Source organism: Epinephelus lanceolatus, chromosome 16 (genome assembly GCF_041903045.1).
Source record: "Epinephelus lanceolatus isolate andai-2023 chromosome 16, ASM4190304v1, whole genome shotgun sequence".
NCBI lineage: Eukaryota > Metazoa > Chordata > Actinopteri > Perciformes > Serranidae > Epinephelus > Epinephelus lanceolatus.
In genome coordinates this window covers 19,166,733-19,192,500 of record NC_135749.1, presented here as the reverse complement: position 1 = coordinate 19,192,500, position 25,768 = coordinate 19,166,733, and the positions used below count along the sequence as shown (strand labels likewise).

The following is a 25,768-nucleotide window of genomic DNA, read 5'->3' as shown; positions in this document are numbered from 1 at the left end:
CAACACCACGGTTTAGGTGTTAGAGATGATAATTTTATGTCATCCTGCTTGTCAGGTGGGGGTGTCACAAACTAGTCAGGGTGCAATTCATACACCAGTTTAGCACTAATGGTTATGTGCAAGTTCAGTACAGTGGGGAAAAAACAAATGCATTAGGATACATTTCTCTTCACTTATTTTGAACAGACAGTGTCGCGTGTGTCTAAGACCCTTGTGCTGGGGATTGGGGTAACGCTTTGCCCACTAGCAACTTTGGTTCATTCACTATTTTCAAACACTTTCCTAAAAGTCAACAGGTCACAATAGGGTATAAAACAGAAAAGCCTCTGTTATGTTATAAGATAGAGAATACCAAAATACATAGCATAATAAAAATTGGGAGAAGTGTTTCACTTAGTTCCACCCTGGCTATGTTTAAAGCACCCAAACATTTATCATCCCAGTGATATATCACCTGGGTGATGCCGTCGAAGATGAGTTATCCCTTGGGTGTGTTTCCATTCACATTCCCTACAATAGTGGAGCACCAGCGTTTCATTCGCGCTTGCATAGTGTGACTGACTCGTACAACAATCCACTTGCGCTAACCTCAGCATACGTTGCTAATGTACAGCTACATCTGCCACTTCCACATTACAGTATGTGCATCAGTTTATAACCAAGACAATATTGCATTCATGCTGTATACAGAGGCACTGTAACACTTTCTATTTTCATTCAGGTTAGGGAAAACTGTGCACCAGCTGTTACTGTCTCCTTTTAAATATCAAGTGAGGTGGGTGGTTCTAACGTGACAATTCAAACCAGACCTTCACGGGATGATGGTCACAGTGTGGCATGAATTGTCAAGTAAGAACCACCCATGGTGTTGAACAGAAAAATTGTGAAACATGTGGAGTTAAATAATGAGTAATTAAAGCCCATCTTGCAATGGAATAACTACAGACGGCCCTTCGTTACTTCCGGTGCTCTTGCACAAACCATATTAATCTTCAAACATGGTGCTCATTGCGATCTCAGCTACACACCTTTAAAGTTTTGTGAGCCAGAGGCATAAAGTGAAGGGCCAGTGGCTCTTTCTCTACTTTCTACCCCCCTACTTTCATTCCCCTGGCTCAAACGACACCCATTTTCAAACTTGACCTTCATTTTGATCTCAGTTACACACCTGTAATGTTTTGTGATTCTGTCTTGCAAGGTTGTGACACTTTTGCTTTGACAAAATCAAATCAAATTACTGAAAACTGCTTCTGTGGTAGTTCCCGCTATAATCAGTGTCACCAGGACCACATTTCACCATGATGACACACACACACACTCACGAGATGAGAACGATATCAGCCATCGAGACGTTGTTATGGCTGACAAAAAGAACTGCTTTCAGTGTGAGGTTTTGTGGTCTAAAAAGAGAAAATGTAACACTTCATGTTCTCATCTCGCAAAAAGGTGTTTTTCATGTGTTTACACACAGACACACGCACAAACCTTAACAACCAACAGTACAAAGAAAAGGCGATACCTAAGGTAGCACTTACTGTAAACACAGTTATCAAACTCATAAGTGGTCATATAGGGCTAAGTGAAATCTTTGACCAATACAATGGTTTCCTTACCAAGTTAAAAACTGGGAATAAAAACATGTTTGTCTCAGTTTACTAAAACTAAAATTCACAAAACATCCATGTTTAACCTTGAGTTAATAACTGCAACCAAAATTAGCAACATTTACTGATTTAGATAAAACATTTAATCAAATAAAGCGGACAACAATAAGCATCTGATCAAGCACTTTTTGTAAACTCTAAATATCTGGCAGTACTCTACCACTGACACATTTTGATTGGTACTTTAAAAGTACTGAGCTTTGATAATTAGTCATACGATAGTAGTCACATGACCACTGTATATATTATGAATAAAATGACACCAAGTGCATTAGTGTCTTGAGCTGAGAACAGCTAACAGGCAGGCCATGTTCGTAGTTCATAATTTGCGAGTGAAAATCATTTTGCGGGACCCAGGATGTCTGAATTGGCCGAGCTAACGGCAGCTGTACACGTGGTCAGTTAATGACCATGGAAAACTAAACTCTGGGTAACACCCAGGCCTGAGTAGAGCACACAGGAAGACCACCACTGTTGTTACGTCATATTTCATCCTCATTACTTCCCCTTTCTTCCGAGCCCTAAACAGGAAATAGTTCCTACACAAGTCCCTGGAGTCTGTGTAATGCGGCCTGTACTGTACGTGTGTGTGTGTGTAAGTGTGTGTATATACGTTTGAGCACACAAGTGGGTGTGTGTATACAAGGCCGGCATGCCTTTCGATCTGTCTCTTATTTAAGACTTCTGTGCAGAAACACACACAGGCATACACACACAGGTCTGAAGAGGTTATGGGAAAGAGTCTTTGGCTGCAATTCTGGGAGGGAGGGAGGGACAGAAAGAGTGAGAGAAGAAACTACAGAAAGCAAGAAATAGAAAGCAAACAGGCTGTAAAACATCCACATGTGAACATAGGCTGAAAACCTACAGTAGTTATGACAGACCGTCGTTTTTGTCAGACAATTGAAAACCAGGCTCCTCTGGATTAAACATGACTAGACAAGAGTTTTACTGTAGAGCCCGGGCCAATGGAAAAATACAAGGGAGGGGCCTCATAAATAACTGGACCAATGACAGCTCATATCAATATTGAATAGCAGAGAGCACAGAGGAAGCTGTGTTCCTGTTGATTTCAGTTTCTGGGTGGTTTATTTTATTAACAGAAATCTTTACATGGCCTCAAAGACATATTTTTTTTCTACATGACAGTAGCACTGAGACTGATGAGTATTTCCATTATCAATTAAGCTACTGACTTCTTTTTCAATTAATCAGTTGTTTGGTCTATTAAGTGTCTGAAGTTTTGAAAAATACCCATTACAATTTTCAAATTTACTGCTTTTTAAGACCTTTTCAAGACAATTTTTTTAACCCAATTTAGGAATTATTTTGGACAAATCATCTTTTCCAGGTAAGTATATAGGTAAGTACAGAGTACGTACAGAGGTAGATCTTATGTAGGAATATGGTTATTAGAGTGAGTAAGGTAATCTAAATTTTGCGGACATGTTAGTGCAGTTATAAAGTAAAAAGACAGTATGAGGTTCAGTGGTAGTTTTAAAGATTTGTCACATCAGAAATGTGGACTTTCACACAGAAGAGCTTGACTCATTATGCCAAAAAGAAGTTATGAGATGGAAAAATGAAATTAGATCAAATGTTTGTGGCAATTAAAACCTCACACATTCAAATTTATAACTATTTAATGACCTTTAAGGCCTAATATTTAGAATTTTAAGACATTTTAAGGCGTTTTAAGAACCTGCAGACACCATGTTTCCAGATGTTATGTTATGTAAGAAGCTGAGAAATTATAAATATTGTTCATTAACTGATTTTCAAAGGTGCTGCTCATTAATGTTCTTTTAATTGATTAATCAATTATCATTTAACTTCCAGATAATACTGCAATTGTACCTAGATGACTACTGATTGACCAGCAGATCTAAATGAAAGAAACTAGAGTATTAGTCTAAGTAATGGTTAAAAACAAACAAACATGGGAGTTAAATGTGGTTAGACGGACAATATCTGATTCAAACTAAGTTAAAAATGTGTTTGAAAAGAAAGGGGTAAAGAGATGGACGGGATTTCCAATCTGATATCCCTGAGTACTGCTTGTACTGGAGCCTCTGGATTCCAATGTAACTAAAAAGAATGAAAACAATCTTCTGAAAGTCCTTCATACATCACCTGAGTGAAAACCTTTCTATGTATCAATCCTGGCTGTCATCTCTGTCTTCTTCTTTCAAGTTAAAACATCAGCAAAAAGACACAATTGCTGCTATTTGACATGCTCAACATAGCATGTATTCCCTGCAGAGAGCGCTGGTTATTAGTGCGCCATTCATCAACTCCTGTCACTAACACAGGATAGAGACCCATCTTGCTGCCAGCACTTAGCCACAATAGACATCTGCCACATTTGAATATTCATTTGAATTGGCAACAACTTTTAATACATGAAACCACATCTATACAAACAAAAAGCACAAGTGTCGGCCAGCCCAGCCTCTGTTTACCTGGAGGTCTGAGTGACAGGCAGAAAGAGACAGTCGAGGGCACAGCCGCTGTCAGCAATCAGCCCTGGGTGATGAATGATGGGGTTGAGGGAGGAATATGTGTAAAAATATTTTCCCACTGGTTCCTACATGTCTGTGACTGCTGATCAGTCATTAGCACTGGGTGGTATATAGTGTAGTAATCTGACCTCTGTTGAGTCTGTCTGGGATGATAGTGGGAGGTAGACTCAATGTATAGTGTACATGTTTTACTATCATCACACCATGTCTCTCTTCCTCTATCTGTCTGCACTTTGATGCAGTGTGTGTTTGAGACAAAGACTTCATAGTTAGTTACTCCTGATGGAGAAAATTCAATGGCTAAACCAGGAGTAAAAAAAAGTTTTATAAGCCTTTTTTTTTGTCTAGACTAGACGAGTTTTTACACTGTTGGACATTGTTTTCCTTATTCAATTAATTGAGAGAAGTGCTAACATCTCTGGGAATTGTGAAATTATTTTCTCAGCTGCTGTTATCAAGAATAACATTTCACTTAAGTTTGAAGCCAACACTGATGAGAGGAAAATGGATTTGAACATCAACAACTCAGTGACAAATGGGCAACTCCATCTGCTGAGGAAAGACATGTGATATGACTGAAAACTATAGAATAGCTGTTGAGAGGAACTTGAGATGAGATCATTTTGTCAGCTGCTGATTTCATGGTCAAGAATGAACTTTCAGTCTTAAAGTGAACGGGTTAATTCAGCCCACCCTCATCCAAAAAACAGCCATGTGGGTTGTCTATGAGGGCAGCTACGATTCATTTTTATGCCTATTATTTGGTGGCAAGTTTTAGTGGCTCTCTGATTATAAATGTAGCAACAGAGGAAGTCAAGTGACGTGTATAAAGAGTGACAAAAGCCCTTTTTAGATAAGAATTGTGCAAATTTGCAGGAAAGCCCAATCAGTCTTTTTTCAGCATTGGTGGTATAAAAAAATCGGGGAGTGCATCAAAATGCTGCCTGCCTACTTTTGTTAATACAGAATGTGCCTTTTTCGGGGGCAATGGGGGGCGTGAGCAAGTACCAAAACGTGTAGCTCAGCGTGTGACGTAAACAGCTTTGCTCCGAGAGAACCCGCGGCTGGTCAGTCCTTCTGCGATTCTCTCGTAAGTTGGCCCGTCCTTCACCGTTCCCGTCATTTGACGGTTAATGGCCTCTTCATTTGCGAGGACAAGGAAGGCTGAAAATTCTTGTCTCCCCAGTTGCTCATCTTTACAGCGTCTGTCAGGTTTGTGTTTCCCTCTTGCTACTAGCTGCTCGCTAAATTCTGCTACCAGCTGTTTCCTGTTTATCCACAGCCAGTGGGTCGCTTGTGTGGCGTCATCAACAGCTCCTCCCACAAGTCTTCAACAGCCCCTCTTTTTAAACCACAAAGGTTCCGCCAATATGTTTACCCTACAAGGCGGAAAATTGGGCACCTTGGATCAACTCGCCAATCTGGCTCTGTGTGTGTAAACGCCCGCAGCTTGCAGGCAAAACGGCCCAACATTCGCCGAAAATCTGGCAGTGTAAAAGGGGCTAAAGTCTGCATAGGGATGTGGTCAGGATGGTCTGTGATTCAAACATACACAGGACTTTCACCCATGAGACCAGGGTTTGTGTCCTGTGTGAAACCACAAGTCAGAGTATCAAAGTTACTTATTTTAAGCCAAACCTTCACCTGTTTTCCAACCTAAACACATAGTGTTGGTGCAAAGCTATGACCTTTTCTCAACAGTAAAACTGCTATCATTGCATAATGACGTGTCATTTAGGAAGTCACTGGCAAGTATGAGTATGTGTTATTTCTATTTGTTCCTTCCTCCGACAAAAAACAACAACTTTTTGGGCAGGCAATTTATCTTAGTAGGAGACAGAAAGTAGACAGTGGTCAAGAAATGATTCTTTGCTTGTTTTCCAGAGCTTACTGACAGCATGTTTAATGTTGAAGTACAGCTGCAAAATAACGTATCAATGCTTAATAAGACGTGGTATACTGAAGATGCTCTTTTCTCTTTAAATAATGGTGATAGCATGGACTGTTTTGCATTGACAGAGTGGGCACTTCACCAGTTCACTGTAACTAAATATAAAAGTATTTTTAATCTCTGTGAGTCCTTCTGTGTTTGCTTTTGCAGAGCTGGGTGGAGCCTCATGAAAGAAATGCTAGTGAGGGAGTTGGGACGACGCACAACAGTAAATAATGACTGTCTCAATGCACAGGAGATTTTAGACACAGTAATAGCAGGCTGTAATATGGGCCAAATCTTTCCCCAAGGACAACACTGGATTAACCAACATCACTCAAATCACACAAATGCACACACACACACACTGTGCTACTGGTTCACAAATCAATCTGACCGCTTATCTAATAGAGTAGAATAAAAGAGGAAAAAAGAAGGAAGCAAAGGGAAGATAAGAGTGTGTGTGAGAAAGAGGAATGGAGAGAGAGAAAAATGAGATCTAAAGAGGGAGAGAAGAGAGAGAGATGGAGAGGGAGCCGAGAAAGAGGACAGGCGTTTCAATAATTCACAAACTCCTGCTTCATTTAGAATAGAATCAGTGCCCAAACTGGACCTGCGTGTCCTCCACACATGGCACGTCATACTCGCTCATAAACTCTGTGTGTTTTCTGGGTGTATGTGTGTGTGTGTGTGTGTGTGTGTGTGTGTGTGTGTGCGCATTTCTGCAAGAGCTTGCAAATGGATGACATGGTATGATTGTGCGTGCACAGGGATCTGAGTGCAGCTCAGACATGGATTTCTATTAAAGGAGTTATGTAGATTCATTAGCACGGCTGGTGCAGTGAGAAGAGCGGGGCTGAGGAACAGACTGTATTACATCTTTATATAATACCAGGCTTTTTCTTCATTCAAGTTTACAGGGTCCAGTATGCTCAGCACCTGAGAAAACAGACACAGCCACGACCCTACTAAAAATACTCCACAAAGCTGGCAACACCATAGCTCCTGGGTGTTTGTGTGTGTGCATGTATGTGTGCAGCAACAGAAGTCAATAGTCCTGAACATAGAAACAGACAGATGGATCCCTGTGTGTGTGGGTGTGTAGGTGGACTGCGTATGTCCCTTTGCGTGTGTGTGTGTGTGTGTGTGTGTGTGTTTGTTTGACTTCCTGTTGCAACTGAAAGTCATGTCTGCTGGTTTGTTCATGCATTGTCATGTGATGGGATGGTTTGCATGCACTGTCCCCTGCTGAACACTTTCCAGGAATTGTGCAGCTGCCCTCCAAAATTTGCAACAAAGACAAAAGGAAGGAAACAAACGCCATTCCCTTAGAGCAATTACGAGAAATGTCAACCAGCTGAGGATAACAAGCAGAAAAATCTTACTATTTTGTGGGTAAAAGTTTTATCATATAAACTCTATATATATCTAGTGTATATACATGAGCTAATCAGGCTGCAGATCAAACAGACCAGATGGAGAGACGAGAGAGGAAGAACACTAAAAGCATAAAAGGGGAGCAGTATGTGTGTGTATCAGTGAGTATGTGCAGCTACGACACATTTGTATCTGTAATGATTTACAAGTGTGTGTGTGTCTTCTGCTGTCATTCACGGTGACCTGCAGCAGCAGGCGTCTCTGTTATGTAATACTCGCTGTCAAACGTATTCACACACACCTCCGCACTTGCACACACACCCGCCCGTACTGTACCATACACGCACACACACACACACACACACACACACGGTTGCTAGCGCCTTCAAACAGCTCAGAGGTTATTCTGGAGTCGTGGTGAGAAAACCCTGTGTGGTATCTCAGCACAATCAAGACAGGAGCGTTCCTCCCTCCCGCAGCATGTAAATAACTAACTAGTGTAATTAATGGTTCAAGTCTGAGGTCTGCTATGCTCTCATCATCATTTATACTAATGCTTCAATTATTTTAGGGACTGCGACCTATTGAAATCAGTTTAAGTCTTCTCGGAAGAATGATGTGTAGTGCAGATTCATTATTAGGGTGATTTTAGAAAACATTTTTAGTGGAAAAACCTGTCTTACTTTGCACAGTAACAGTGACGACCTGCCTCTCTATTTATGGCAGTCTGATTAGACATGCTTTTGATTCTCCGTCCTTTTTTCCAGTTGCAAACTCTTCTTTAACACATATTTCTGAATGTGACATTATGGCCGATCCATCCTCCCTCGCTGTGTATGTTTACGTAACCTCTCTTGCACCAGTCAACACAGCCTGCAGTTATGTACAGTGGCAGGCTCACGGCATTGTGCTGCTCTGTGATGTGGATAGCACGTTCCCTATCTGAGGCTATCACAATACTGTATGAAGTCCCACCAGAGTGTAGCACCACAGCACTGAATTATTGCTGAGAGGAACCATGTTGTACAGATGCATTCATGAAAGGTCAGACGAAGACATTTTATTTTGAGGAGAGATGATGAAAATATGAAAAGTACTGTGAAGATTTACTTTCAGTATAACTGAGCTGCTGATGCTAAATGTAGAATTTCTTTCAAGGCTAAGATATCTCTTCTAACAAGGGTTAGATGTGCACTGTTATTTGGGCTAGAGCTAAAACAATTAGTCTATCAACTGATTAGTTGATTGTCACAAAAATAACTGCAGCGTTTCCACACATTCATTTGTTTGTGGCAGCCCACCACTGCATCAGCATGTGCCACTACATATTAATTTTCTATTTCTGGAGGAGGTGGACAATTCATTCTGAGTGCTGTTGGAATATATAAATGCTCTGTTATTCAGAGCACCACACTCTCGGAGAGCAGGGCGTAGATAAAACAGGCTGCGTTGCCATGGAAAACATGCACCTTGAGGTACAGCACTTGGTCTAAAGGTTTGCTTTCACTTGGCTCTGCAGCAGCTGCTCCTCTAATCCATCGATCTGATCAGATCAGCTCTGATCAATCAAACCACAGCAAAAAAAAGAACTCATGAAGAATTCCACAAACTCACAAAAACCTCCAAAATCATAAAGGAAGCACAGAGTGATCACAAAGGGACACATCCCCCCACCAGTAACCTTTTTTACTCACTTTATAAGAAAAAACTCAAACATTTGCTGGTTTCAACTTCTCAGATGTGAGAATATGCTGCTTTTTTATCCTCACTTAATATCTTCAGTGTTTTGACTGTTCGTCAGATGAATCAAGCACTTTGTAGATGTCACTTGAAACTATAGGAAATTGTGATCCGCATTTCTTTCCAACTATTTTCTGACATTTTATAAACAGGATTAATTGATTATTTGAAAACAATCAAACATTAAAAAAAGATAACTATAATTTTTGAGAAATCTTTAAGAAAGTAACAGAGCTAGGGCAGGAGAGACAAAAGCTTGTGGTTGATTCTTTTTTGAGAGAGTGTACAAACAAATACTTAAGGTTTGAAAATCTCTCAGGTAGTCCTTTTGAATAATGTCTGCTGGCTATCACCCTGGATGATTCCATTAAAATCCCTCAACCGAAGCCCATCTGCCATTGTTACACCATTCAGGAAGCCACAGGGCGCTACATTAGCCCCAAGTTCACTCCGTTCCCCCAAGTGAAGAAAAACTAGTTTGGCTCAATGGGCTATTAGCCCACACCTCTCCATACATAAAAGGATTGAGTACAGGAGCGTAAGTGGAGAGTATATGGGGATACTCATAAGTGGCCATCCATCAGCACTGCCGCACAGACTGCACAGATACTTTTGTGATGGCAGGAAGGCTTAGTATATATACAGCACTATACAGTACAAGAATAATGGAGTGATATTTTGAGACAGCCAACAAGAATCCCACAGCAAAACTTTTGTTTTACATATAAGTAATAATCCAGCTATTGTTAAAAGAACTAGACTAATCCCACTGCTACTTTAGATCTGGAAATCTCCAAAAAAACAATATATAGTAATAACATTACAAAGGACATACAATGACACATTTCTGTTTGTGTGTGTAAATAACTGTAAGACAGGGTAGCCACAACATGACAAGCTCAAATACAGTCTTAAAATAAAGTTTATTTGCCTCCTTAACTCCTGTAAAGCTAACTTGACTGGTTTTCTCAAGGCACTTATCCCAGAGGGTGGGAGGAAGTGATTGGAGCTGAACTCCACTGAACTGAACCGCTAAGGACGGCAGCAGATCACGAGCATAAATGTGCCAACCAATTTGCCAATTACAAACACCACTCAGTGTCTGCTCAGCCATGCCAACACAAAGGAAAAGGACGTAAATAACATTAAAACGCAGTGGCTGCTAATGTCACAGTGCTGCTAACTATTGAAGAGAGGAGGGAGATGGGTGAGTGGGGGGTGTGGAAGAAAAGAGGAGAGTGTGGCAATGTCAGTGACGAGGAGTTAGAGAGAGCCATGCAGAAAAAAGGAGCAATAAGGACATACAGCAAGATGAATAGGGGGAAAAAACTGACAAAGAGGTGAAGAAGAGAAGATGATAAGAGGGTGCAACAAGGCACAGCACCGGAGTAAAACCCGGAGGAGACAGTGAGATAGATGGAGAGCAAACGGTAGGTAGGAGAGAGTGGGTGGTCAGAAAGATGGCACTTTATCATATAGCCTGGTTGTAAAAGCAATAAGCTTTCTATAGGTCTCAGCATTAGGACTTCCCAGGCCCCACAAAGGCCATCCCCATTCATCTCACTAAAAGCTGAAGTTGCTGAACTGAGCTCAACTGCTCCTGGAGGAAAAGTGTTTGTCATCACGAACTCCTGACTATTTCATCTGGGCGTACAATCCATTAAAACAACTGAGAATGTGTGCCACTTTTTTTTGTTGCTTTTGAGGTGACGTTTGCGTTTTTCATGCCATCATCTTACATGTGTAAATAAACAAAACTTTGGTCTCTTTTTTTTCTCCAGAAATGTGACCTTATAGACCTTGTGACTTCTTAAAGTCTTTTTACAGCCACAAGGCAAGGCACTTGGCACACACAAGGCATTTCATATAATCAATCCAATTAATCAGCAGTTGGGTTTCCATTCAAATGTAGCACAAATTTTAACCGAATTTCCAGTAAATCTGCAAAAGAAAATGCAAATTCATGTCCTTCTCCATTCACTACTGTTAAGGGAATACTGCAATTTGGTTAATCGAGATAAGTAGTGGGTGGTGCTGATTCTCCAGTCAGGTATCACTGCAGAAGAGGGTGACACAAGATGACATCATAAAATGAGCCTGTCAACCCTCAAATGAAGGGAAACAGTGGATTTTAAGTATGGAGAGAACAACGGGCAATGGAAATATAGAGTTTTAAAGAACTAATATTACAGCTATGTGCTCTTGGTAGAGTTCTGGTCACAGCCCTGTGTGCATGAGCGTGTTACTTTTTGTCGATACACCAACTTTTCCACCTCATCCAAGTGTGAATTTCTTTGCTATATTTCAAGATTTGTTCAATTTTTTAGTTTCCAAATTGAGAATTTGCATTAACAGAGGTGGACATTCTTTGCATACCAACCATGAAAACTATCATAATGAAACTGCTAGTAAAAGGCGACAGGAAATTAACAGTTCCACAGTGGTACAGATGACATTTGTAGCAAGAAACTATACAGGTACCTCTGCTGACGGGGAAACCTGTAAATTATCTCATTTGCATGACTTCTCCATCCTGTCTGCAGGTAATTATCATCCTCTGATGTGATCACTCCCGCCAGTTGCCACCCACCAGTCCCCTTCAGATCTCCCCTACTTCCTCTTCTCGACTGTCTCTCCCTCTCTCTCTCTCAGTGCACTTATACTGGAGGTGTGATTGCATTAAGCTGCAGAGAGTGAGGGCATCCCCGGGGCCGCACTAATGCACAGAACAGAATGTACAGAGTGGTGACTGTGAAGGAGAGCAAGAGAAAGGTTGGAGTGGGGGGCATCCATTACTATAATCATTTTACCTCACTTGGAAAGGTGGCTCTCACAGCGGCTGCTATGAAAGGAAGAAGGGCGAGAAGACAGAGAGAGAGATGAGTGGAGGAAAAAGCCTCTCATGGCTGTTAGTAAATCTAAAGCACAACTTCATTTTTCAACCTTTATTGCTTTCTCTCACGAGCACCCAGAGCATCCACACAATAACCAAAGACATTCCAGTGGTATATTGGTGTCCCTGTAGCGCGTGTGTAATATCCTTGAGGTATCCTGAGACGTGCATTTTAGATGATAGCAATTAACAAGACCAGTCAAGGCTCAACAGCAATCACAGCTTTAACATTAGTCACTTTTCAGGTTAAAATGCGCAAACCATAAATCAGAAGTGCTAATTTTCCCGACGTGCTTACAACCAACCGGTGAATTCCTACTATGAATACAACGAAACAAACGCCACACAAAAGCAATAAGTTGACTCCATGAAAACAATGAGGGATATCTTTCAAAGTGGGGGCGGAAGACAGGGAATACCCTGAAGGAATAACATCTAATGCAATCAGATCACTGTGGCCAATTAGTTGGTGCTAGCCTAGCCAGAGATGATGTCAGTCATCATTACTCATTGCTTAATGCTACAGAGCAGAAGGGAATCAAGAGCAAACAAAGAAAAGAGCAACAAAAGTGGGTCGGAGTTAGGAAGGACGGTGGATTAATCATGCCGAAAGCAGACTTATTTAAATAATGGCACCCACACACAGCAGAAATACACACACACACACACACATTACTTAAGTTCCTGAAACACGGACTCTATCCAGCTCTCTAATACGAATTTAAGAGTAAACACTTAGATACATTAAGTCACTCTCACGGAAGACACAGTGCACACAGCAGAAATGCCGACACAAGCGTCCACCTCCATTCCCTCACAAACACACACACACAAACACACACGTTCACAGACACACAGAATGTTCCAGCACACGTATGGCTCATTAGTAACGACCTACAGCAACATGTTTTTCCATGCCGCTGGCCGAATTCCAGTCAATACCCCGCAGCTTCACATGACATTTCACAGTTCCCTTACATCTGCATTCAGCATGTTGTAGTGCACAAACACAAACCACTGAAGGCTGTGTCTCAGACATGCATACATACGCCCCCGCCCCCCGTACAGTATACACACACACGCAGATGCAGACACGTATAGATGAAGGTATATGCTGTATTAACACAACAAACATGCTGACAGGCATTCACAAATACACACTCGCGGAAAGACACGCACGGTGATGTTTATCAGGACGGAGTTGTGGAGCTCTGTGGTTGAGCCAAGCAGAAACACACGCATTGATTAGCTCCTATGGGGGAAGCCATTGGCCTCCTGTAAGATGGTGAAGCCTGACCCTTCCCTTCCTTGTAAACAGACGGCGGTTGTGTGGAACATGAGCCACTGCAGAAGTTTACTGTGAACGAGTTATTCGATTTTTATTTTGTGGTTCTCAGAACAGAAAGGGCATTTTTTTCCTGAGAGTCCCTTTTATGATTCTATCAACCGTGCAAAAAAAAAAAAAAAAAAAGCTGTTTTTTATCAATACTATGACATAATTGCTTTGTCGGGTGGTGGAGAAAGACAGGATGTTTTGTGCTGCTGTGCTGCGGAGCATTGCGACCTTGCAAAAAGGTTTATGTTACAGTTTCTCAAGTTTTGGGTCTGAACCAAATGTGAGGTCAGCTGATATGGAAACTGGACTGCGAGTGATGTCAATGTTAATTTGTTAAACACTTTTAATTAAATCCAATATAAATAAATAGTAGTCAGAACACTGTTGCTGCTTCTGAAATTATGAAAATGGAAACATGAGTATGGACCTTGTATAGCGCCTTTCTAGTCATCAACACTCAAAGCTCTTTTTACTCTACGAGTCACATTCACTATTCACGTACACTTTCATACACTGGTGGCCAAGGCTACCATACACTGTGCCACCTGCTACTCAGTTTTTAACTCACTCACTCACACTGCGATGGAAGCATCACCTGGAGCAATTTGGGGTTCAGTATCTTGCTCAAGGATACTTCGACATGCAGACAGGAGGGGCCGGGGATCGAACCAATCTTCCGATTGGTGGATGACCCGCTCTACCACTAAGCCACAGAGCCGCCCACACACCAAGACAGCTAAGTGCATGAATTATGTTAGTTTGTAACTTGGTGTGGGACAACATGAAAATTTCATTTTACTATTATCCTGGCCAAAATAATTACGATTTACAATATTATCTTGATAATCATAAAAATATACATAAAAGTCTCAAAATGACACATTAACTTACATTTTGTAAAGAAACAAATATTTTATTGCATCACAGAAAGGACACTTTTTTGGGAGGTGGGAGTCAATCTTAAATAGCCAGGCTTTTCAACTTTTTGAATGGCATTATCACTTTCAAAATTAAATCTGCCAACGATTGATTAACATCTTTTGTGTTTTTTGAGGTTGCTGTGTATGCAGCCTGTTTTTGCTGGTGGACACAACTCTCACGATGATCTCAATAATGGAAATCAACCACGATCAACTTAGAGTGAGTGTTTTAATTTACGATCCGCAATAAAATTTACCGTTTCATTCCTTTGTAACAATTGTAATTTAAAGGACTTTTTAAACTGACAAAATGAAAAAAATCAACATCATTTTATGTATTATCACTCCTTTTCTCTCCAACTGTCAGTCACATGAGGTCCCACTTTCTAGTTCCAGTATAGTCTACAAGTATTGTCTCTTCTACACTACTGACTCTTCCAACTTGAGACAGTATTTCTTATTTTCTAACATTCATACAAATCTGTGAAATATCTTTACAAATGTCTGTGTGAGTTAAGAAACTCTTAACTAGAGATAAGAAAAGTTTCTAGTACATTCACAATAGGCAGACTCAGGCCCACTCTTCCATTTGAGAACGCCTCCCTATTCATTCATTCCTCCACTCTTCATTACTTCACCGTCTCTACTCTATACCTCTCTCTTCTCCTCTTAGTAATTCTGAAAAAAAAAAAAAAAAACAGCAGTCTGGATGAACTCAGCGACACTGGACAAGGTAATTAACTAATTGCTTAGTGTGCAGAGACAGCCACAGTACGTGTGTGTCGGGGAGTGTGTTTGTGGAGAGAGGCGGCATGACGAGTAAAGATGGCGAGACAAAAGTGAGACGTTCAGGAGGGGGCAGAGATAGAGGACAGACAAAACAAGGCAGACAAGACATGAAAGGAAGAAACGGGATGAATCAGTGATAAAATGTGTCTTGATTTAATAATGATTTCTCCTTGTCTGTGGCCAGTACCACTTTAGAAGCTGACCGCTCTTTTCCTCATCTCTCTTCCTATACTCTCGTATTAGCTGTCTCCTCTCTCCCTTCCTTTCTCTTCTCACCACCTCCCCTGTCCTCATGTATCTTACTTTCCCGCTGCCCCTCCCTCTCTCCTTCCCTCTCCATCTCTCTCCCTCCTTCGTTCTGGGGCAGCTGCTGTAGCAGTTGGCAGTCTCAGGTGTGTGTATATGTCTGTGTGTTTCCCCTTGCTCTCCAAACCCAATTCAATCCTACTATGAGAGCAGGGGCCCAGATCAAATAAAGCAGAGCGGAGCTATTACAAGGAAACAGAGAAGGGGAAATCCATGCTCACACACAGCGAGACAGAAGGGACCTCTCCATTTACTCAGGTTGCTTAACCCTCTGAAGGCAGCAATTGGCACAGAGTGTAACAGGTTCTTTACTAAAGGAAACTTATGTGGAGTTTAAATGAATTCCTTCTGTGTCTGACAATTTAAATGGTATTAATAACATTCTTCAGGTTGCTGGATCAATGTAAACCTTTCTGGTGTTAGCTTGCTATACTCTATTACTGCAGTCTAATGTCAAAAAACAGAGACAGGCTCAGTTTACATTATATTGAGCATTTGTTCAAGGCCTGATACCCCCTGGCATTGTTGGACATCTAAAGGCTCCTGTGAAGCTTTATTATAGAGAGCATAGCTGGGTTAATTGGTAATTTGACATCTTTGAGATTACTGTGAGCCGTTGCTGCAGGCTGCATTGAGTCGAACCATGAGAGAGTGGGTGGGAGTAATTTCAGTTTCATATGAAAAAAAAAGAAAAAAAAAATCAATCTCTGAAAATTGATTGAATCCATATAAAGCTGTCAGATTTCCCCTGCAAGACATAAATAAGTTTACTCTTTCTCCGAGCATCTAAAATATCACAGCCCAGTTCTGCAATAATGAAATCAAAGCCAAGCGTATTTTGCAAACGCAGCCCCAGGGATCATCTGAATTTAAAGTTACAGTCGGCCAGTAATGTTAGACACTTAATGAGCGGATCAATGTGACGTTTCAGTCTAGTAACAGCAGACAGAAGGGTATTTCTGTTCCTGGTTTCTGTGAATCCTGGATAATAGAGCTGACAGGACACCTAACTCAGTAAGTACGAAAATGATGATAAACTTCTAAAGTTCTCACTAGATTGCAGATCTCTGCCAGGTGTGTCTGGATGGACGTAGGTGGGGAACAGGGAAGGCAGGGCAGGCTGTGTGTCCAGTGTGTATGACAGCAGTGGGACAGAGAAGAGTTAATGTCACCCATTTGTCCCTCCTGGCTCCCTTACAGTCAAGATGGTGATGAAGATGACAAAAGCAGGGAGGTATTCATCTCATATCATGCCTAACTTCAATGGATCATGACACATCGGCTATGGAATTAAATTGCAGATGCTCCCGTTTGAAATGAGACCAAACTTTTATATGGATGTCTGTTTTTGAGCTTTGACAAAAAGCCAAAATTTGGCCTGCAACAAACAGATAAAGTTTATTTGTAGCCTAGTCGATTGCCAGAAATGCCTTTTGTTGTGTGATTTTGGTGATGACTAGCATCCCCTACCACATCCATGAGAGGTCCTTGAGCATACAGTCATAAATGTGCACCAAAAATAATAGGCTGATGGGTCCAGTAGTATGCAAGATCAACTACAGACAGGCAGATACACACATGCATGCGCACATATTCAAGCATACACACAAGTAAACTCTTAACAACGCTAACATCTAAATTAATTTTCTTTTGTAGTGTCTTGGAAAGAAGATGTAATTTTGTATTAATTGTGGGTGAAATAGGACTTCACTTGAGTAAAAAAGCTCAAACACTTTCTCCATTTTAGTAGCAAGATACATCGTTCCTTGCAGGAAATAAATACATCACTTATTACAAAGAAACAAATGATTTACAGTAAAGCATTACCTGTTTTTTTTTTTTAGCACACCAGCAGTGAGTAAAACATGCACTTATGTCATCATTTTTGGGAAATCTGGCTGGGCAAACCTGTCACTATGCAGCATTCCACTGACTAACATAATGGCCTCTAGTTTCGCAGACCGGGCGAGGCGGAGGCGCAGTGCACCTGCGCTTCGCCAACTGGGGGTGGCCAGGCGGATTTTGCAAGTTTGGCACACCGTACGCACTGGCGCAGCTACTCCTCTTTCCCACCTCTGTTCCTCCTACCTGCGCAAGTCAGAAAGAGGGAGGAGAGAAGGCGTGGAGTGGGTTTTACACACATCACACCAATCAAATGAGCCCCTCTCCTCGCCGTTAAATGCGCCGCGTGAAGGCGTAATGAGAGTTTACTCAATTCGCCATGGCAGAAGAGAGCAGCAGCGTCAGACGGCCAAACTTCTCCCAGGAGGAAACTGATGTTTTGGTCCGGGAGGTCCAAGCTCGCAGTGTCCGAATATACAGAACTGCGAGCAGACCTCCACGGGCTGATGATGCAAAGGTAGCCAGGGAGGAGGAGGTCAACACAATTGTAAATCAATGTTGCATCTCACTCGTGCGCGTGCACGTGCTGAATATATACTCCCTATCTGATGCTGTGGCTGTTTGTGGTTGGCGGAGAGGGATGTGAACTCATTAGTTTGCAGGCTGTGTTAATCAAATCAGGTTGGGTTTCCATTACGCGTGCCAAACGTGCCAAACGTGCCAAACGGTGCCAATCCCCTTTGATCTGACATCAGATGTGACGGGACAGTCGATATAGAGATACATTTATGTGCTGATTGCAGATAGTTGCATTGAATAGTGGTTTTTGTGGCTATTTATTGCATCGTTAATGTGCCTGACATTCTGGAAACCTGCCTGTGAGGTTTTGGTGACGTGTGCGCACTGTCCGCCGGTCAGCCAAACTTCCACTACACCGGTTGCGCTCCGCCTGCGTTGACAGTAGACCTGGTTTCAACTGGCGAGCTTTTAGCGCACCTTGAGCTCACGCAACACATTTCTGGACCTACACACAATCAAGGTCACACTCTTGACTTAGTTATTTCCAGAGGTCTTGATGTGACTACAGGATGTGCACGGGATGTTGGGATCTCTGATCACTTTTGTATTTTTTTCAATGTTGCTCTGACCAAATTTGTGCCGGGTTTAAAATCGAAATTATTTAAAAAACGGGCCATCTGTGCTGAAACACCTAACATATTTATTTCTAGATATGACTCTGCTAAGTGCTGCAGGTCCCAGTCTTTTTTAAATTTAAATTTGTCTTCTCTGTCATTGTGTGACAATTTAGTTGATAATTTTAATACCTCAGTCATACAAATCTTGGACAATATTGCGCCTGTGAGAATTAAATCAATTACTGCTAAAATGAAAACACCCTGGAGGAATGTGGAAAGAGTCAAAGTATTAAAAAGATCCTGCCACAAATCTGAACGCAAGTGGCGTAAGACCAAACTACAAGTAGATTTTTTAAGGTATAAGGATCATCTCAGTAAATATAACAATGAAATTAAAAAATCTAGACAGCATTATTTTTCTCAAATAATTGCTGAAAATTCAAATAATTCCCAAGTGCTGTTTAGTACTATTGATAGGCTGATTAATACACCTAGACAAATTCCTACTGATCTTCACTCTACTGAGAAATGTAATGAGTTTGCCACATATTTTACATCCAAAATTTCTCATATTAGAGATAAAATTGTGGCTTCCTCTGCTGGCGTGTATGATCATGTCTCTTTGACTCAGCGTAACATTGCTAACACTCTCTCCAACTTCGCCCTGATTCAATCCTGTGAGCTGCATGATGTAGTGCGGCTGCTCAGTTCTTCAACATGTGCTCTTGACATGATGCCAACTAAAATGTTCAAAAATGTTTTTAGTTGTATGGTGGAGGATGTTCTTGACATTGTTAATGTCTCCCTACTTTCTGGAACTTTCCCCTCATGTCTCAAGCACGCTGTTGTGAAACCACTGTTAAAGAAAAATAATCTTGATCCACTGGTTTTTGACAACTACAGACCAATATCAAATCTTCCATTTCTTGGGAAAATACATGAAAAGGTTGTTTACCAACAGTTATATCTGCATCTGTCAAATAACAATCTGTTTGACACTTATCAGTCTGGATTCAGAGTAAACCACAGTACTGAAACTGCTCTGATTAGAGTAGTGAATGACCTCAAAATTAACACAGACAATCATAAAGTCTCTGTTCTGGTACTTCTTGATCTAAGCGCAGCGTTCGATACTGTGGATCATGAAATTCTTATTCAACGTCTTGAACACTGTGTAGGCCTTAAAGGTACAGCTCTATACTGGCTTTCTTCTTACCTCACTGGAAGATCTTTCTCTGTGTCCATCGGTAATTTTGATTCAGATAAGATAAGCATTCCATATGGTGTCCCTCAAGGATTGATTTTAGGTCCTCTCTTATTTAATATATACATGCTTCCTCTTGGGTCCATTATTCAGCAATATAAAGTCTCATATCAGTCATATGCTGATGATACACAGCTATACATATCGGTTTCTGCCAATGAACATGACCCTCTGAACAATCTCATCCAGTGCATCTCAGATATCAGTTCCTGGATGAGCAAAAATTTCTTACAGCTTAATCGGGACAAGACAGAGATTCTTGTTGTTGGTCCTAAGGCCCTGAGGCATGAAATTCAATCCCTGCTTACTCCCTTATCTGTTCAACCATGTGATCATGTCAAAAACTTAGGTGTGGTTCTTGATGCCAACCTCAACTTCCACAAGCACATCTCTAATATATCTAAGACTGCATTTTATCACCTGAGAAATATTGCTAAAGTTAGATGTTTTTTATCCCAATCTGATTCTGAGAAGCTGGTGCATGCTTTTATTTCTAGTAGACTAGACTACTGCAATGCCCTCTTTGCTGGACTGCCAAAACAAACATTAAACAAACTCCAGCTTATTCAGAATGCAGCTGCTAGGGTACTAACAAAAATCAAAAGGTCTGACCATATTACCCCGATTTTATCATCACTACACTGGCTCCCAGTAAAACAAAGAATTGATTTTAAAGTTCTTCTTATTGTTTATAAATGTTTTAATCGGTTAGCTCCCTCCTACATTTCTGACATGCTCACTGAGTACGTACCAGAGAGATCCCTTCGATCATCAAACAAAGGTCTCCTCACAATACCCAGACTCAACTCCAATTCAGGTTTTGGTGCCTTCAGTCATTATGGTCCCACTCTCTGGAATTTGCTGCCAATTGAACTACGGTTTGCTACTTCAGTGTCTTCTTTTAAAAGCAAACTTAAATCATATCTATGCTCACAAGCCTTTAGTTAGGTTTACTGAATTAGTATTATTATTGTTATTATCTCCTGTTTTTAACAATGATAGGAAAGATATCCTCTTATCTTGTTTAACCAACACCTTTGATTACATCTTGTGTGTTTTTATAAATGTTAGTCACTCTTATCATAATGTTTATGTTTTGTCATGACAATGTACCTTTGTTTCTGTTTTTAAGCACATTGAGTCTGCGCTTGTCGCATGAAATGTGTTATATAAATAAACTTGACTTGACTTGACCTTTGGCGAAGCCTTTTGGCACGAAACTGTCACTGCGCCAAGCTGGATCTGTCGACACCTCCCCCTGCTGCGCGGCCACACCCATCTCAGCTCAAAACTAGCTCTGCGCGGGGTTCGCCACCCTGCGCCACCTTGTGCCGCACAGGGAAACTATCGCCATATCTTGAGATTTTACTTCAAATACTGACAATAACAGCTTAAGTCTGACGGCCATCTGTCAATAATACAACCTAACATGACTTTCCAGAAATATACAGACATTGTGACACAAACCAATATTAGAAAAAAATCTTCTGGTCTTTTTTTTTATATATATATCACTCTGCCATAAACAGAAAGCCTTTTCCCACTGTTTTTCTTTTAAAAGACAAATTAAAAGTGAAACAGCTTTGATGTGGCTAAAACAATGCCATGTACTGTTTCTCAGAGTGGATGCAACATGAACTCATACAGGAGCAAGCAATCTTTGGAACACATTGGCACCATCTCAACTCGCCTTCATAAGACATGTATTATTTACCTGTAATCATACTCTACAGTTGAACTCACTGTAACGCAGGATGCAACATAAGGCCAAACATGTAAACGCTATTGTCAAATGTTAGGTGACTGGATTCTACTTCCTCGGCAGGCAGCAAGACAAAAATGGATCCATCCCCTATATAGATGACTGACAGTCTGTATATGGTTCCCCCATTAACAGCCATTTTCTGACATGTGTTGATCGCCACGACTTGCCGCCCAGCGTCATTGTTTGAGCTCTGAGACTGTCAGCCCTCCATCTGCTCATTTCTGAGGCTTTCTGCTCGGAGAAAGGCGACTGTCAACAGCGAATTTACAAAAGAGAGGGGGAGCAGAAAGAAGCAGGGGGTGTAAATGTGTAATTTCCATTCAGCTAGACTGATGGGTGAAGAAAGGAGGAGACAGGGAGGAGAGACGAGAGAGGGAGGAAAGGAAGGGCACAGAGAGGTTGAATCTCTGTGAGTGAGAAAACATAAAACATTAACTTACACAACTGCTTTATATTCATCATTTTTACTTAATTACCTACTTTTCTCTCTATGTTTCATCTAAATCTTACCTTTCCTTTATACTTTTTCTCAGACGCTCTGCTTATTTTATGCCCCTCTTAGCTACTCCTCTCTGAATTGGTACAAAGTTAATTTAATAAACTAATTAGTCTGTACTTCAAAACATATTTGTATAGTTATGAAGATAAGTCCCTGAGCACACTGAAGTATCTCACAGCAAAATCTAATGATGCTGTTGGTGAATCAAGTATAACCGTATACTGCTGAAGGGTGATAAACACAAAACTGTGTAGTGAAAAGCAGGTATGCTGCAACTAGGATGAGACTCAGAAGAGACTTTTCTTGGGGTTTAGTGTTTTTTTTTAACCAATTAAACATCTGAATATCCGCAGTTTAATTGAAATTGGCACAAAAATCCAGTCTGTGCTTTGGTTGTGTTTGTGCATAATCTTTTTCCCCTCACTCACAATACATCTTCCATAAATATAACACCCCATCTGAGACACGAGGCACAGTGAGCAGCAGGAGGCAGAGGAGACAGGATTGGTCACAGCAGAGTCTTAGGACAGAGGAGACGAGAGGACATGAGAGGACACGAGCGGAGTAAGAGATGTGCCCACTGAGACGAAAGGCAGGGATTGGCTTCCTCACTGTTCTCAGTAAGCCTTTCTATTCATTCTGCTCTCCCTCATAGGAGAGAATGAAGCTTCAACACACAGCTGGTGAGACCGAGATAAAGGACTGACAGAGGAGCTTCAATAGATACAGTGCAGGGTGAAGATACAGAGAGGAGGAAAAGAGGACGGAGGGAGACAGCGCAGATGGAGAGTGGATAAAGACTGAGAGGAAGGAAGAGAGTTTGGAGGAAGAGACGACTGTATGAGTTCAGAGATGTCAGTGTGGGGTCAAGAAAAACACAATCAATAGACAAATCATATGAATAAAAGAAGAGAGGGGAAGAAGAAGAGCTCAGACAGGCCATGAAAAGTTTTATCCTCTAGGCCACAAAAGAACGCATAAACCCAAACAGACATAAGCACGTCAGTTCTTCTGATATATTACATCTAATATTGACAAAATTCTCAACAACCCCACACATAAAACAGAGTGTAAATAGCCAGAAAAATATCTAGTGCAGGCTTTTTTAATTTATTTTTTTCTAACTACCTCTTGAAGCTCATGGAGAGAATGCCAAGAGTGTGCAAAGCAGTAATCAGAGCAAAGGGTGGCTATTTTGAAGAAACTAGAATATAAAACATGTTTTCAGTTATTTCACCTTTTTTTGTTAAGTACATAACTCCACATGTGTTCATTCATAGTTTTGATGCCTTCAGTGAGAATCTACAATGTAAATAGTCATGAAAATAAAGAAAACGCACTGAATGAGAAGGTGTGTCCAAACTTTTGGCCTGTATTGTATGTCATGTACAGTTCTTTAGTGCACTTGCATAAGTGCAATGTGAAACCAATAACTGGATCAAATGTTCACTGATCAGCCAAAACATTAAAACCACTGACAGGTGAAGTGAACAACATTGATCATCTTGTTATAATGCAATGTTCTGTGGGGAAACTTTGGGCTCTGACATTCATGTGGATACCACCTGGCACGCTCCATCCATCTAAACACCAGTGCAGACCAGGTACCCCCCTCATGGCAGCGGCACTCCCCAGTAGCAGTGGCCCCCTAGCAGGACAGTGCACCATGCAACACCAGAAAAACTGCTCAGGAGTGGCCCAAGGAACATGACCAAGACCTCAAGGCTTTGACTTTGCCTCCAAATTCCCCAGATCCCAGTCTGGGATGGGACATGCTGTTAACCCACCTCACAACCCACAGGACTCAAAAGATCTGAAGCCAACGCGTTGGTGCCAGACACCAAAGGACACCCTCCAGAGGTCCTGTCCATGCATTGACAGGTCAGAGCCAAGTCCGGTCCAAGGAGGACCCACCATGGATCGGTGGTACATCTGGTGTACCAGCACGTCCCTCAAATGTTCGATCAGATTGGGATCTGGGGTATTTGGAGGTCAGGTCAACACCTTGAGCTCTTTGTCCCATTCCTTGGGTCATTCCTGAGCAGTTTTTGTGATGTGGCATAGTGCACTGTCCTGCTGGGGGGGCACGGCCATCGACAAGTGCCATTGCCATGAGGGGGTTTACTTTGACTGCAATGCTGTTCAGGTGGGTGGAGCACATCAGGTAGCATTAACATGAATGCCAGGACCCAAGGTTTCCCAATGAAATATTGCACTGTAACAAGATGATCAATGTTATTCACTTCACCCACCACTGGTTTTAATGTTTTAGTTGATCGGTGTATATAGTGCTAAAAAATGTGAACATTGGTTTGGACTTCCGGGTGTGAAGAGGTCCTTAGATTGCTTTCACACTCATAGAAGCTCATTTTGAACAAAGAAAGAAAAAGATGCATTGTTTCCATTTTGTGTTCACACAGACTTTTTACTTATAAATAGGAGGTGGACGCTTGAAGTTACATGGACTGATGTTTAACTAATCTCTTGGACAGTTTGGTGAGTGTCATCCTGCATCATCAGCATCACCTGGACTCATGGGAAAATCTAACTCTGGTGACTGACAGCAGAACATGAGACACGTTGCTGCATCTCATGTATTTATCTTCTATGGCGTCACATGAAAGTACAATACTCACAGAAAAAATTGTTGTCCAAGACTGTAACTGGAGGTGAGTAATGAATAGTGATGAACATTTCGAAAGAGGCTGAAAAAAGGCATCTTGTGCTTTAGTATTATGATTAGATAATTACTCTGTGGTCACTGCGTCTCGCTGCCAAAACCTGCTGAAACACGATCAATCAACAAACTAGGTTTTAATTCCTTTTGACTTTCTGATTGATCAGGGAAAATCCCCACAAATCCCATCAAATGTTTATGGATATGTGTTGCCATGATTACCAAACGATCTTGCATAAATTTATACATCTCTTGTACAGGCTTATACGATCAATCCCTTCAGAGTTCACCATCAGCAGATGGATTTAACAGCAGTTTAGCTTTTGATTGCATGTGAAAATCACATAACTGCCATCACAGGAGTTATTGGTTGCTCCACTTTGGTGCAGCTCATATGTGTGTGTGATGTGAAAGCCGAGTTTGATTGGCAGCCTAAACAAACCTGATAAAACGGGCAAATGCACTCGAGTTTCTTTTAACTTAACTGAACACATTACTGGTGAGAACCTTCCGTCCTACCTGAGCAGAGGAGGCAGAGCTACTTGGGCGGAGTAGGTGGAGCCTGCTGCTCAGTTGAGAGCTGACAACCGACTGGAGTTGCAGTTCCTTGTGTGAAGTCTGGATCTCTCCACCAATGGGAGGGAAGCGTTCCGGGTGCCTGCGCTGTCTGTCCACGTCTGTCTGTCTGGAGGTGCTGTCACCATTCCCTACAGGGAAACACACAAAGATGGAGATAACGTTAACACCATTTTCAAAGTGCTCCTTACAGTATTCTATTATTTTTCCTGATATGATTATTGCTTGTTCTAGCTCAATTATCGCTACATAATAACTCAATCCCCTGCTATGCAATTAACCTTCATCCAAAGTGTTATTCTGCACAAAACGATTTGCTTTCAGGTTTAATGACAGTTATGCAGAACAGCAGCTTATGAAGAAATATAAACTCATGGTGACTATTCTGTGAGGTAGAGACAATCTGATTACTAACAACTTGCTCACTTAAAGAAGAATTTCACTGCTGGAAAAATTATCTTTTCATAAAACTGAGCTGTCTATGCATTAGAAAGATGCAAATACTTTTAAAATTGGTTCTACATGACCAGGG

At 41.3% G+C, this 25,768-nt stretch overlaps 1 protein-coding gene across 1 annotated transcript in view; it reads right to left on the bottom strand.

Moving 5' to 3' along the window:
* atxn1a (ataxin 1a) overlaps positions 1 to 25,768 on the bottom strand; it is a 121,533-nt gene that overhangs the window by 59,058 nt on the left and 36,707 nt on the right. The window contains exon 2 of the mRNA XM_033636572.2: positions 25,180 to 25,367. The gene's annotated coding sequence lies outside the window, so the exon portion shown is untranslated. The remainder of the gene's footprint in view (positions 1 to 25,179; positions 25,368 to 25,768) is intronic.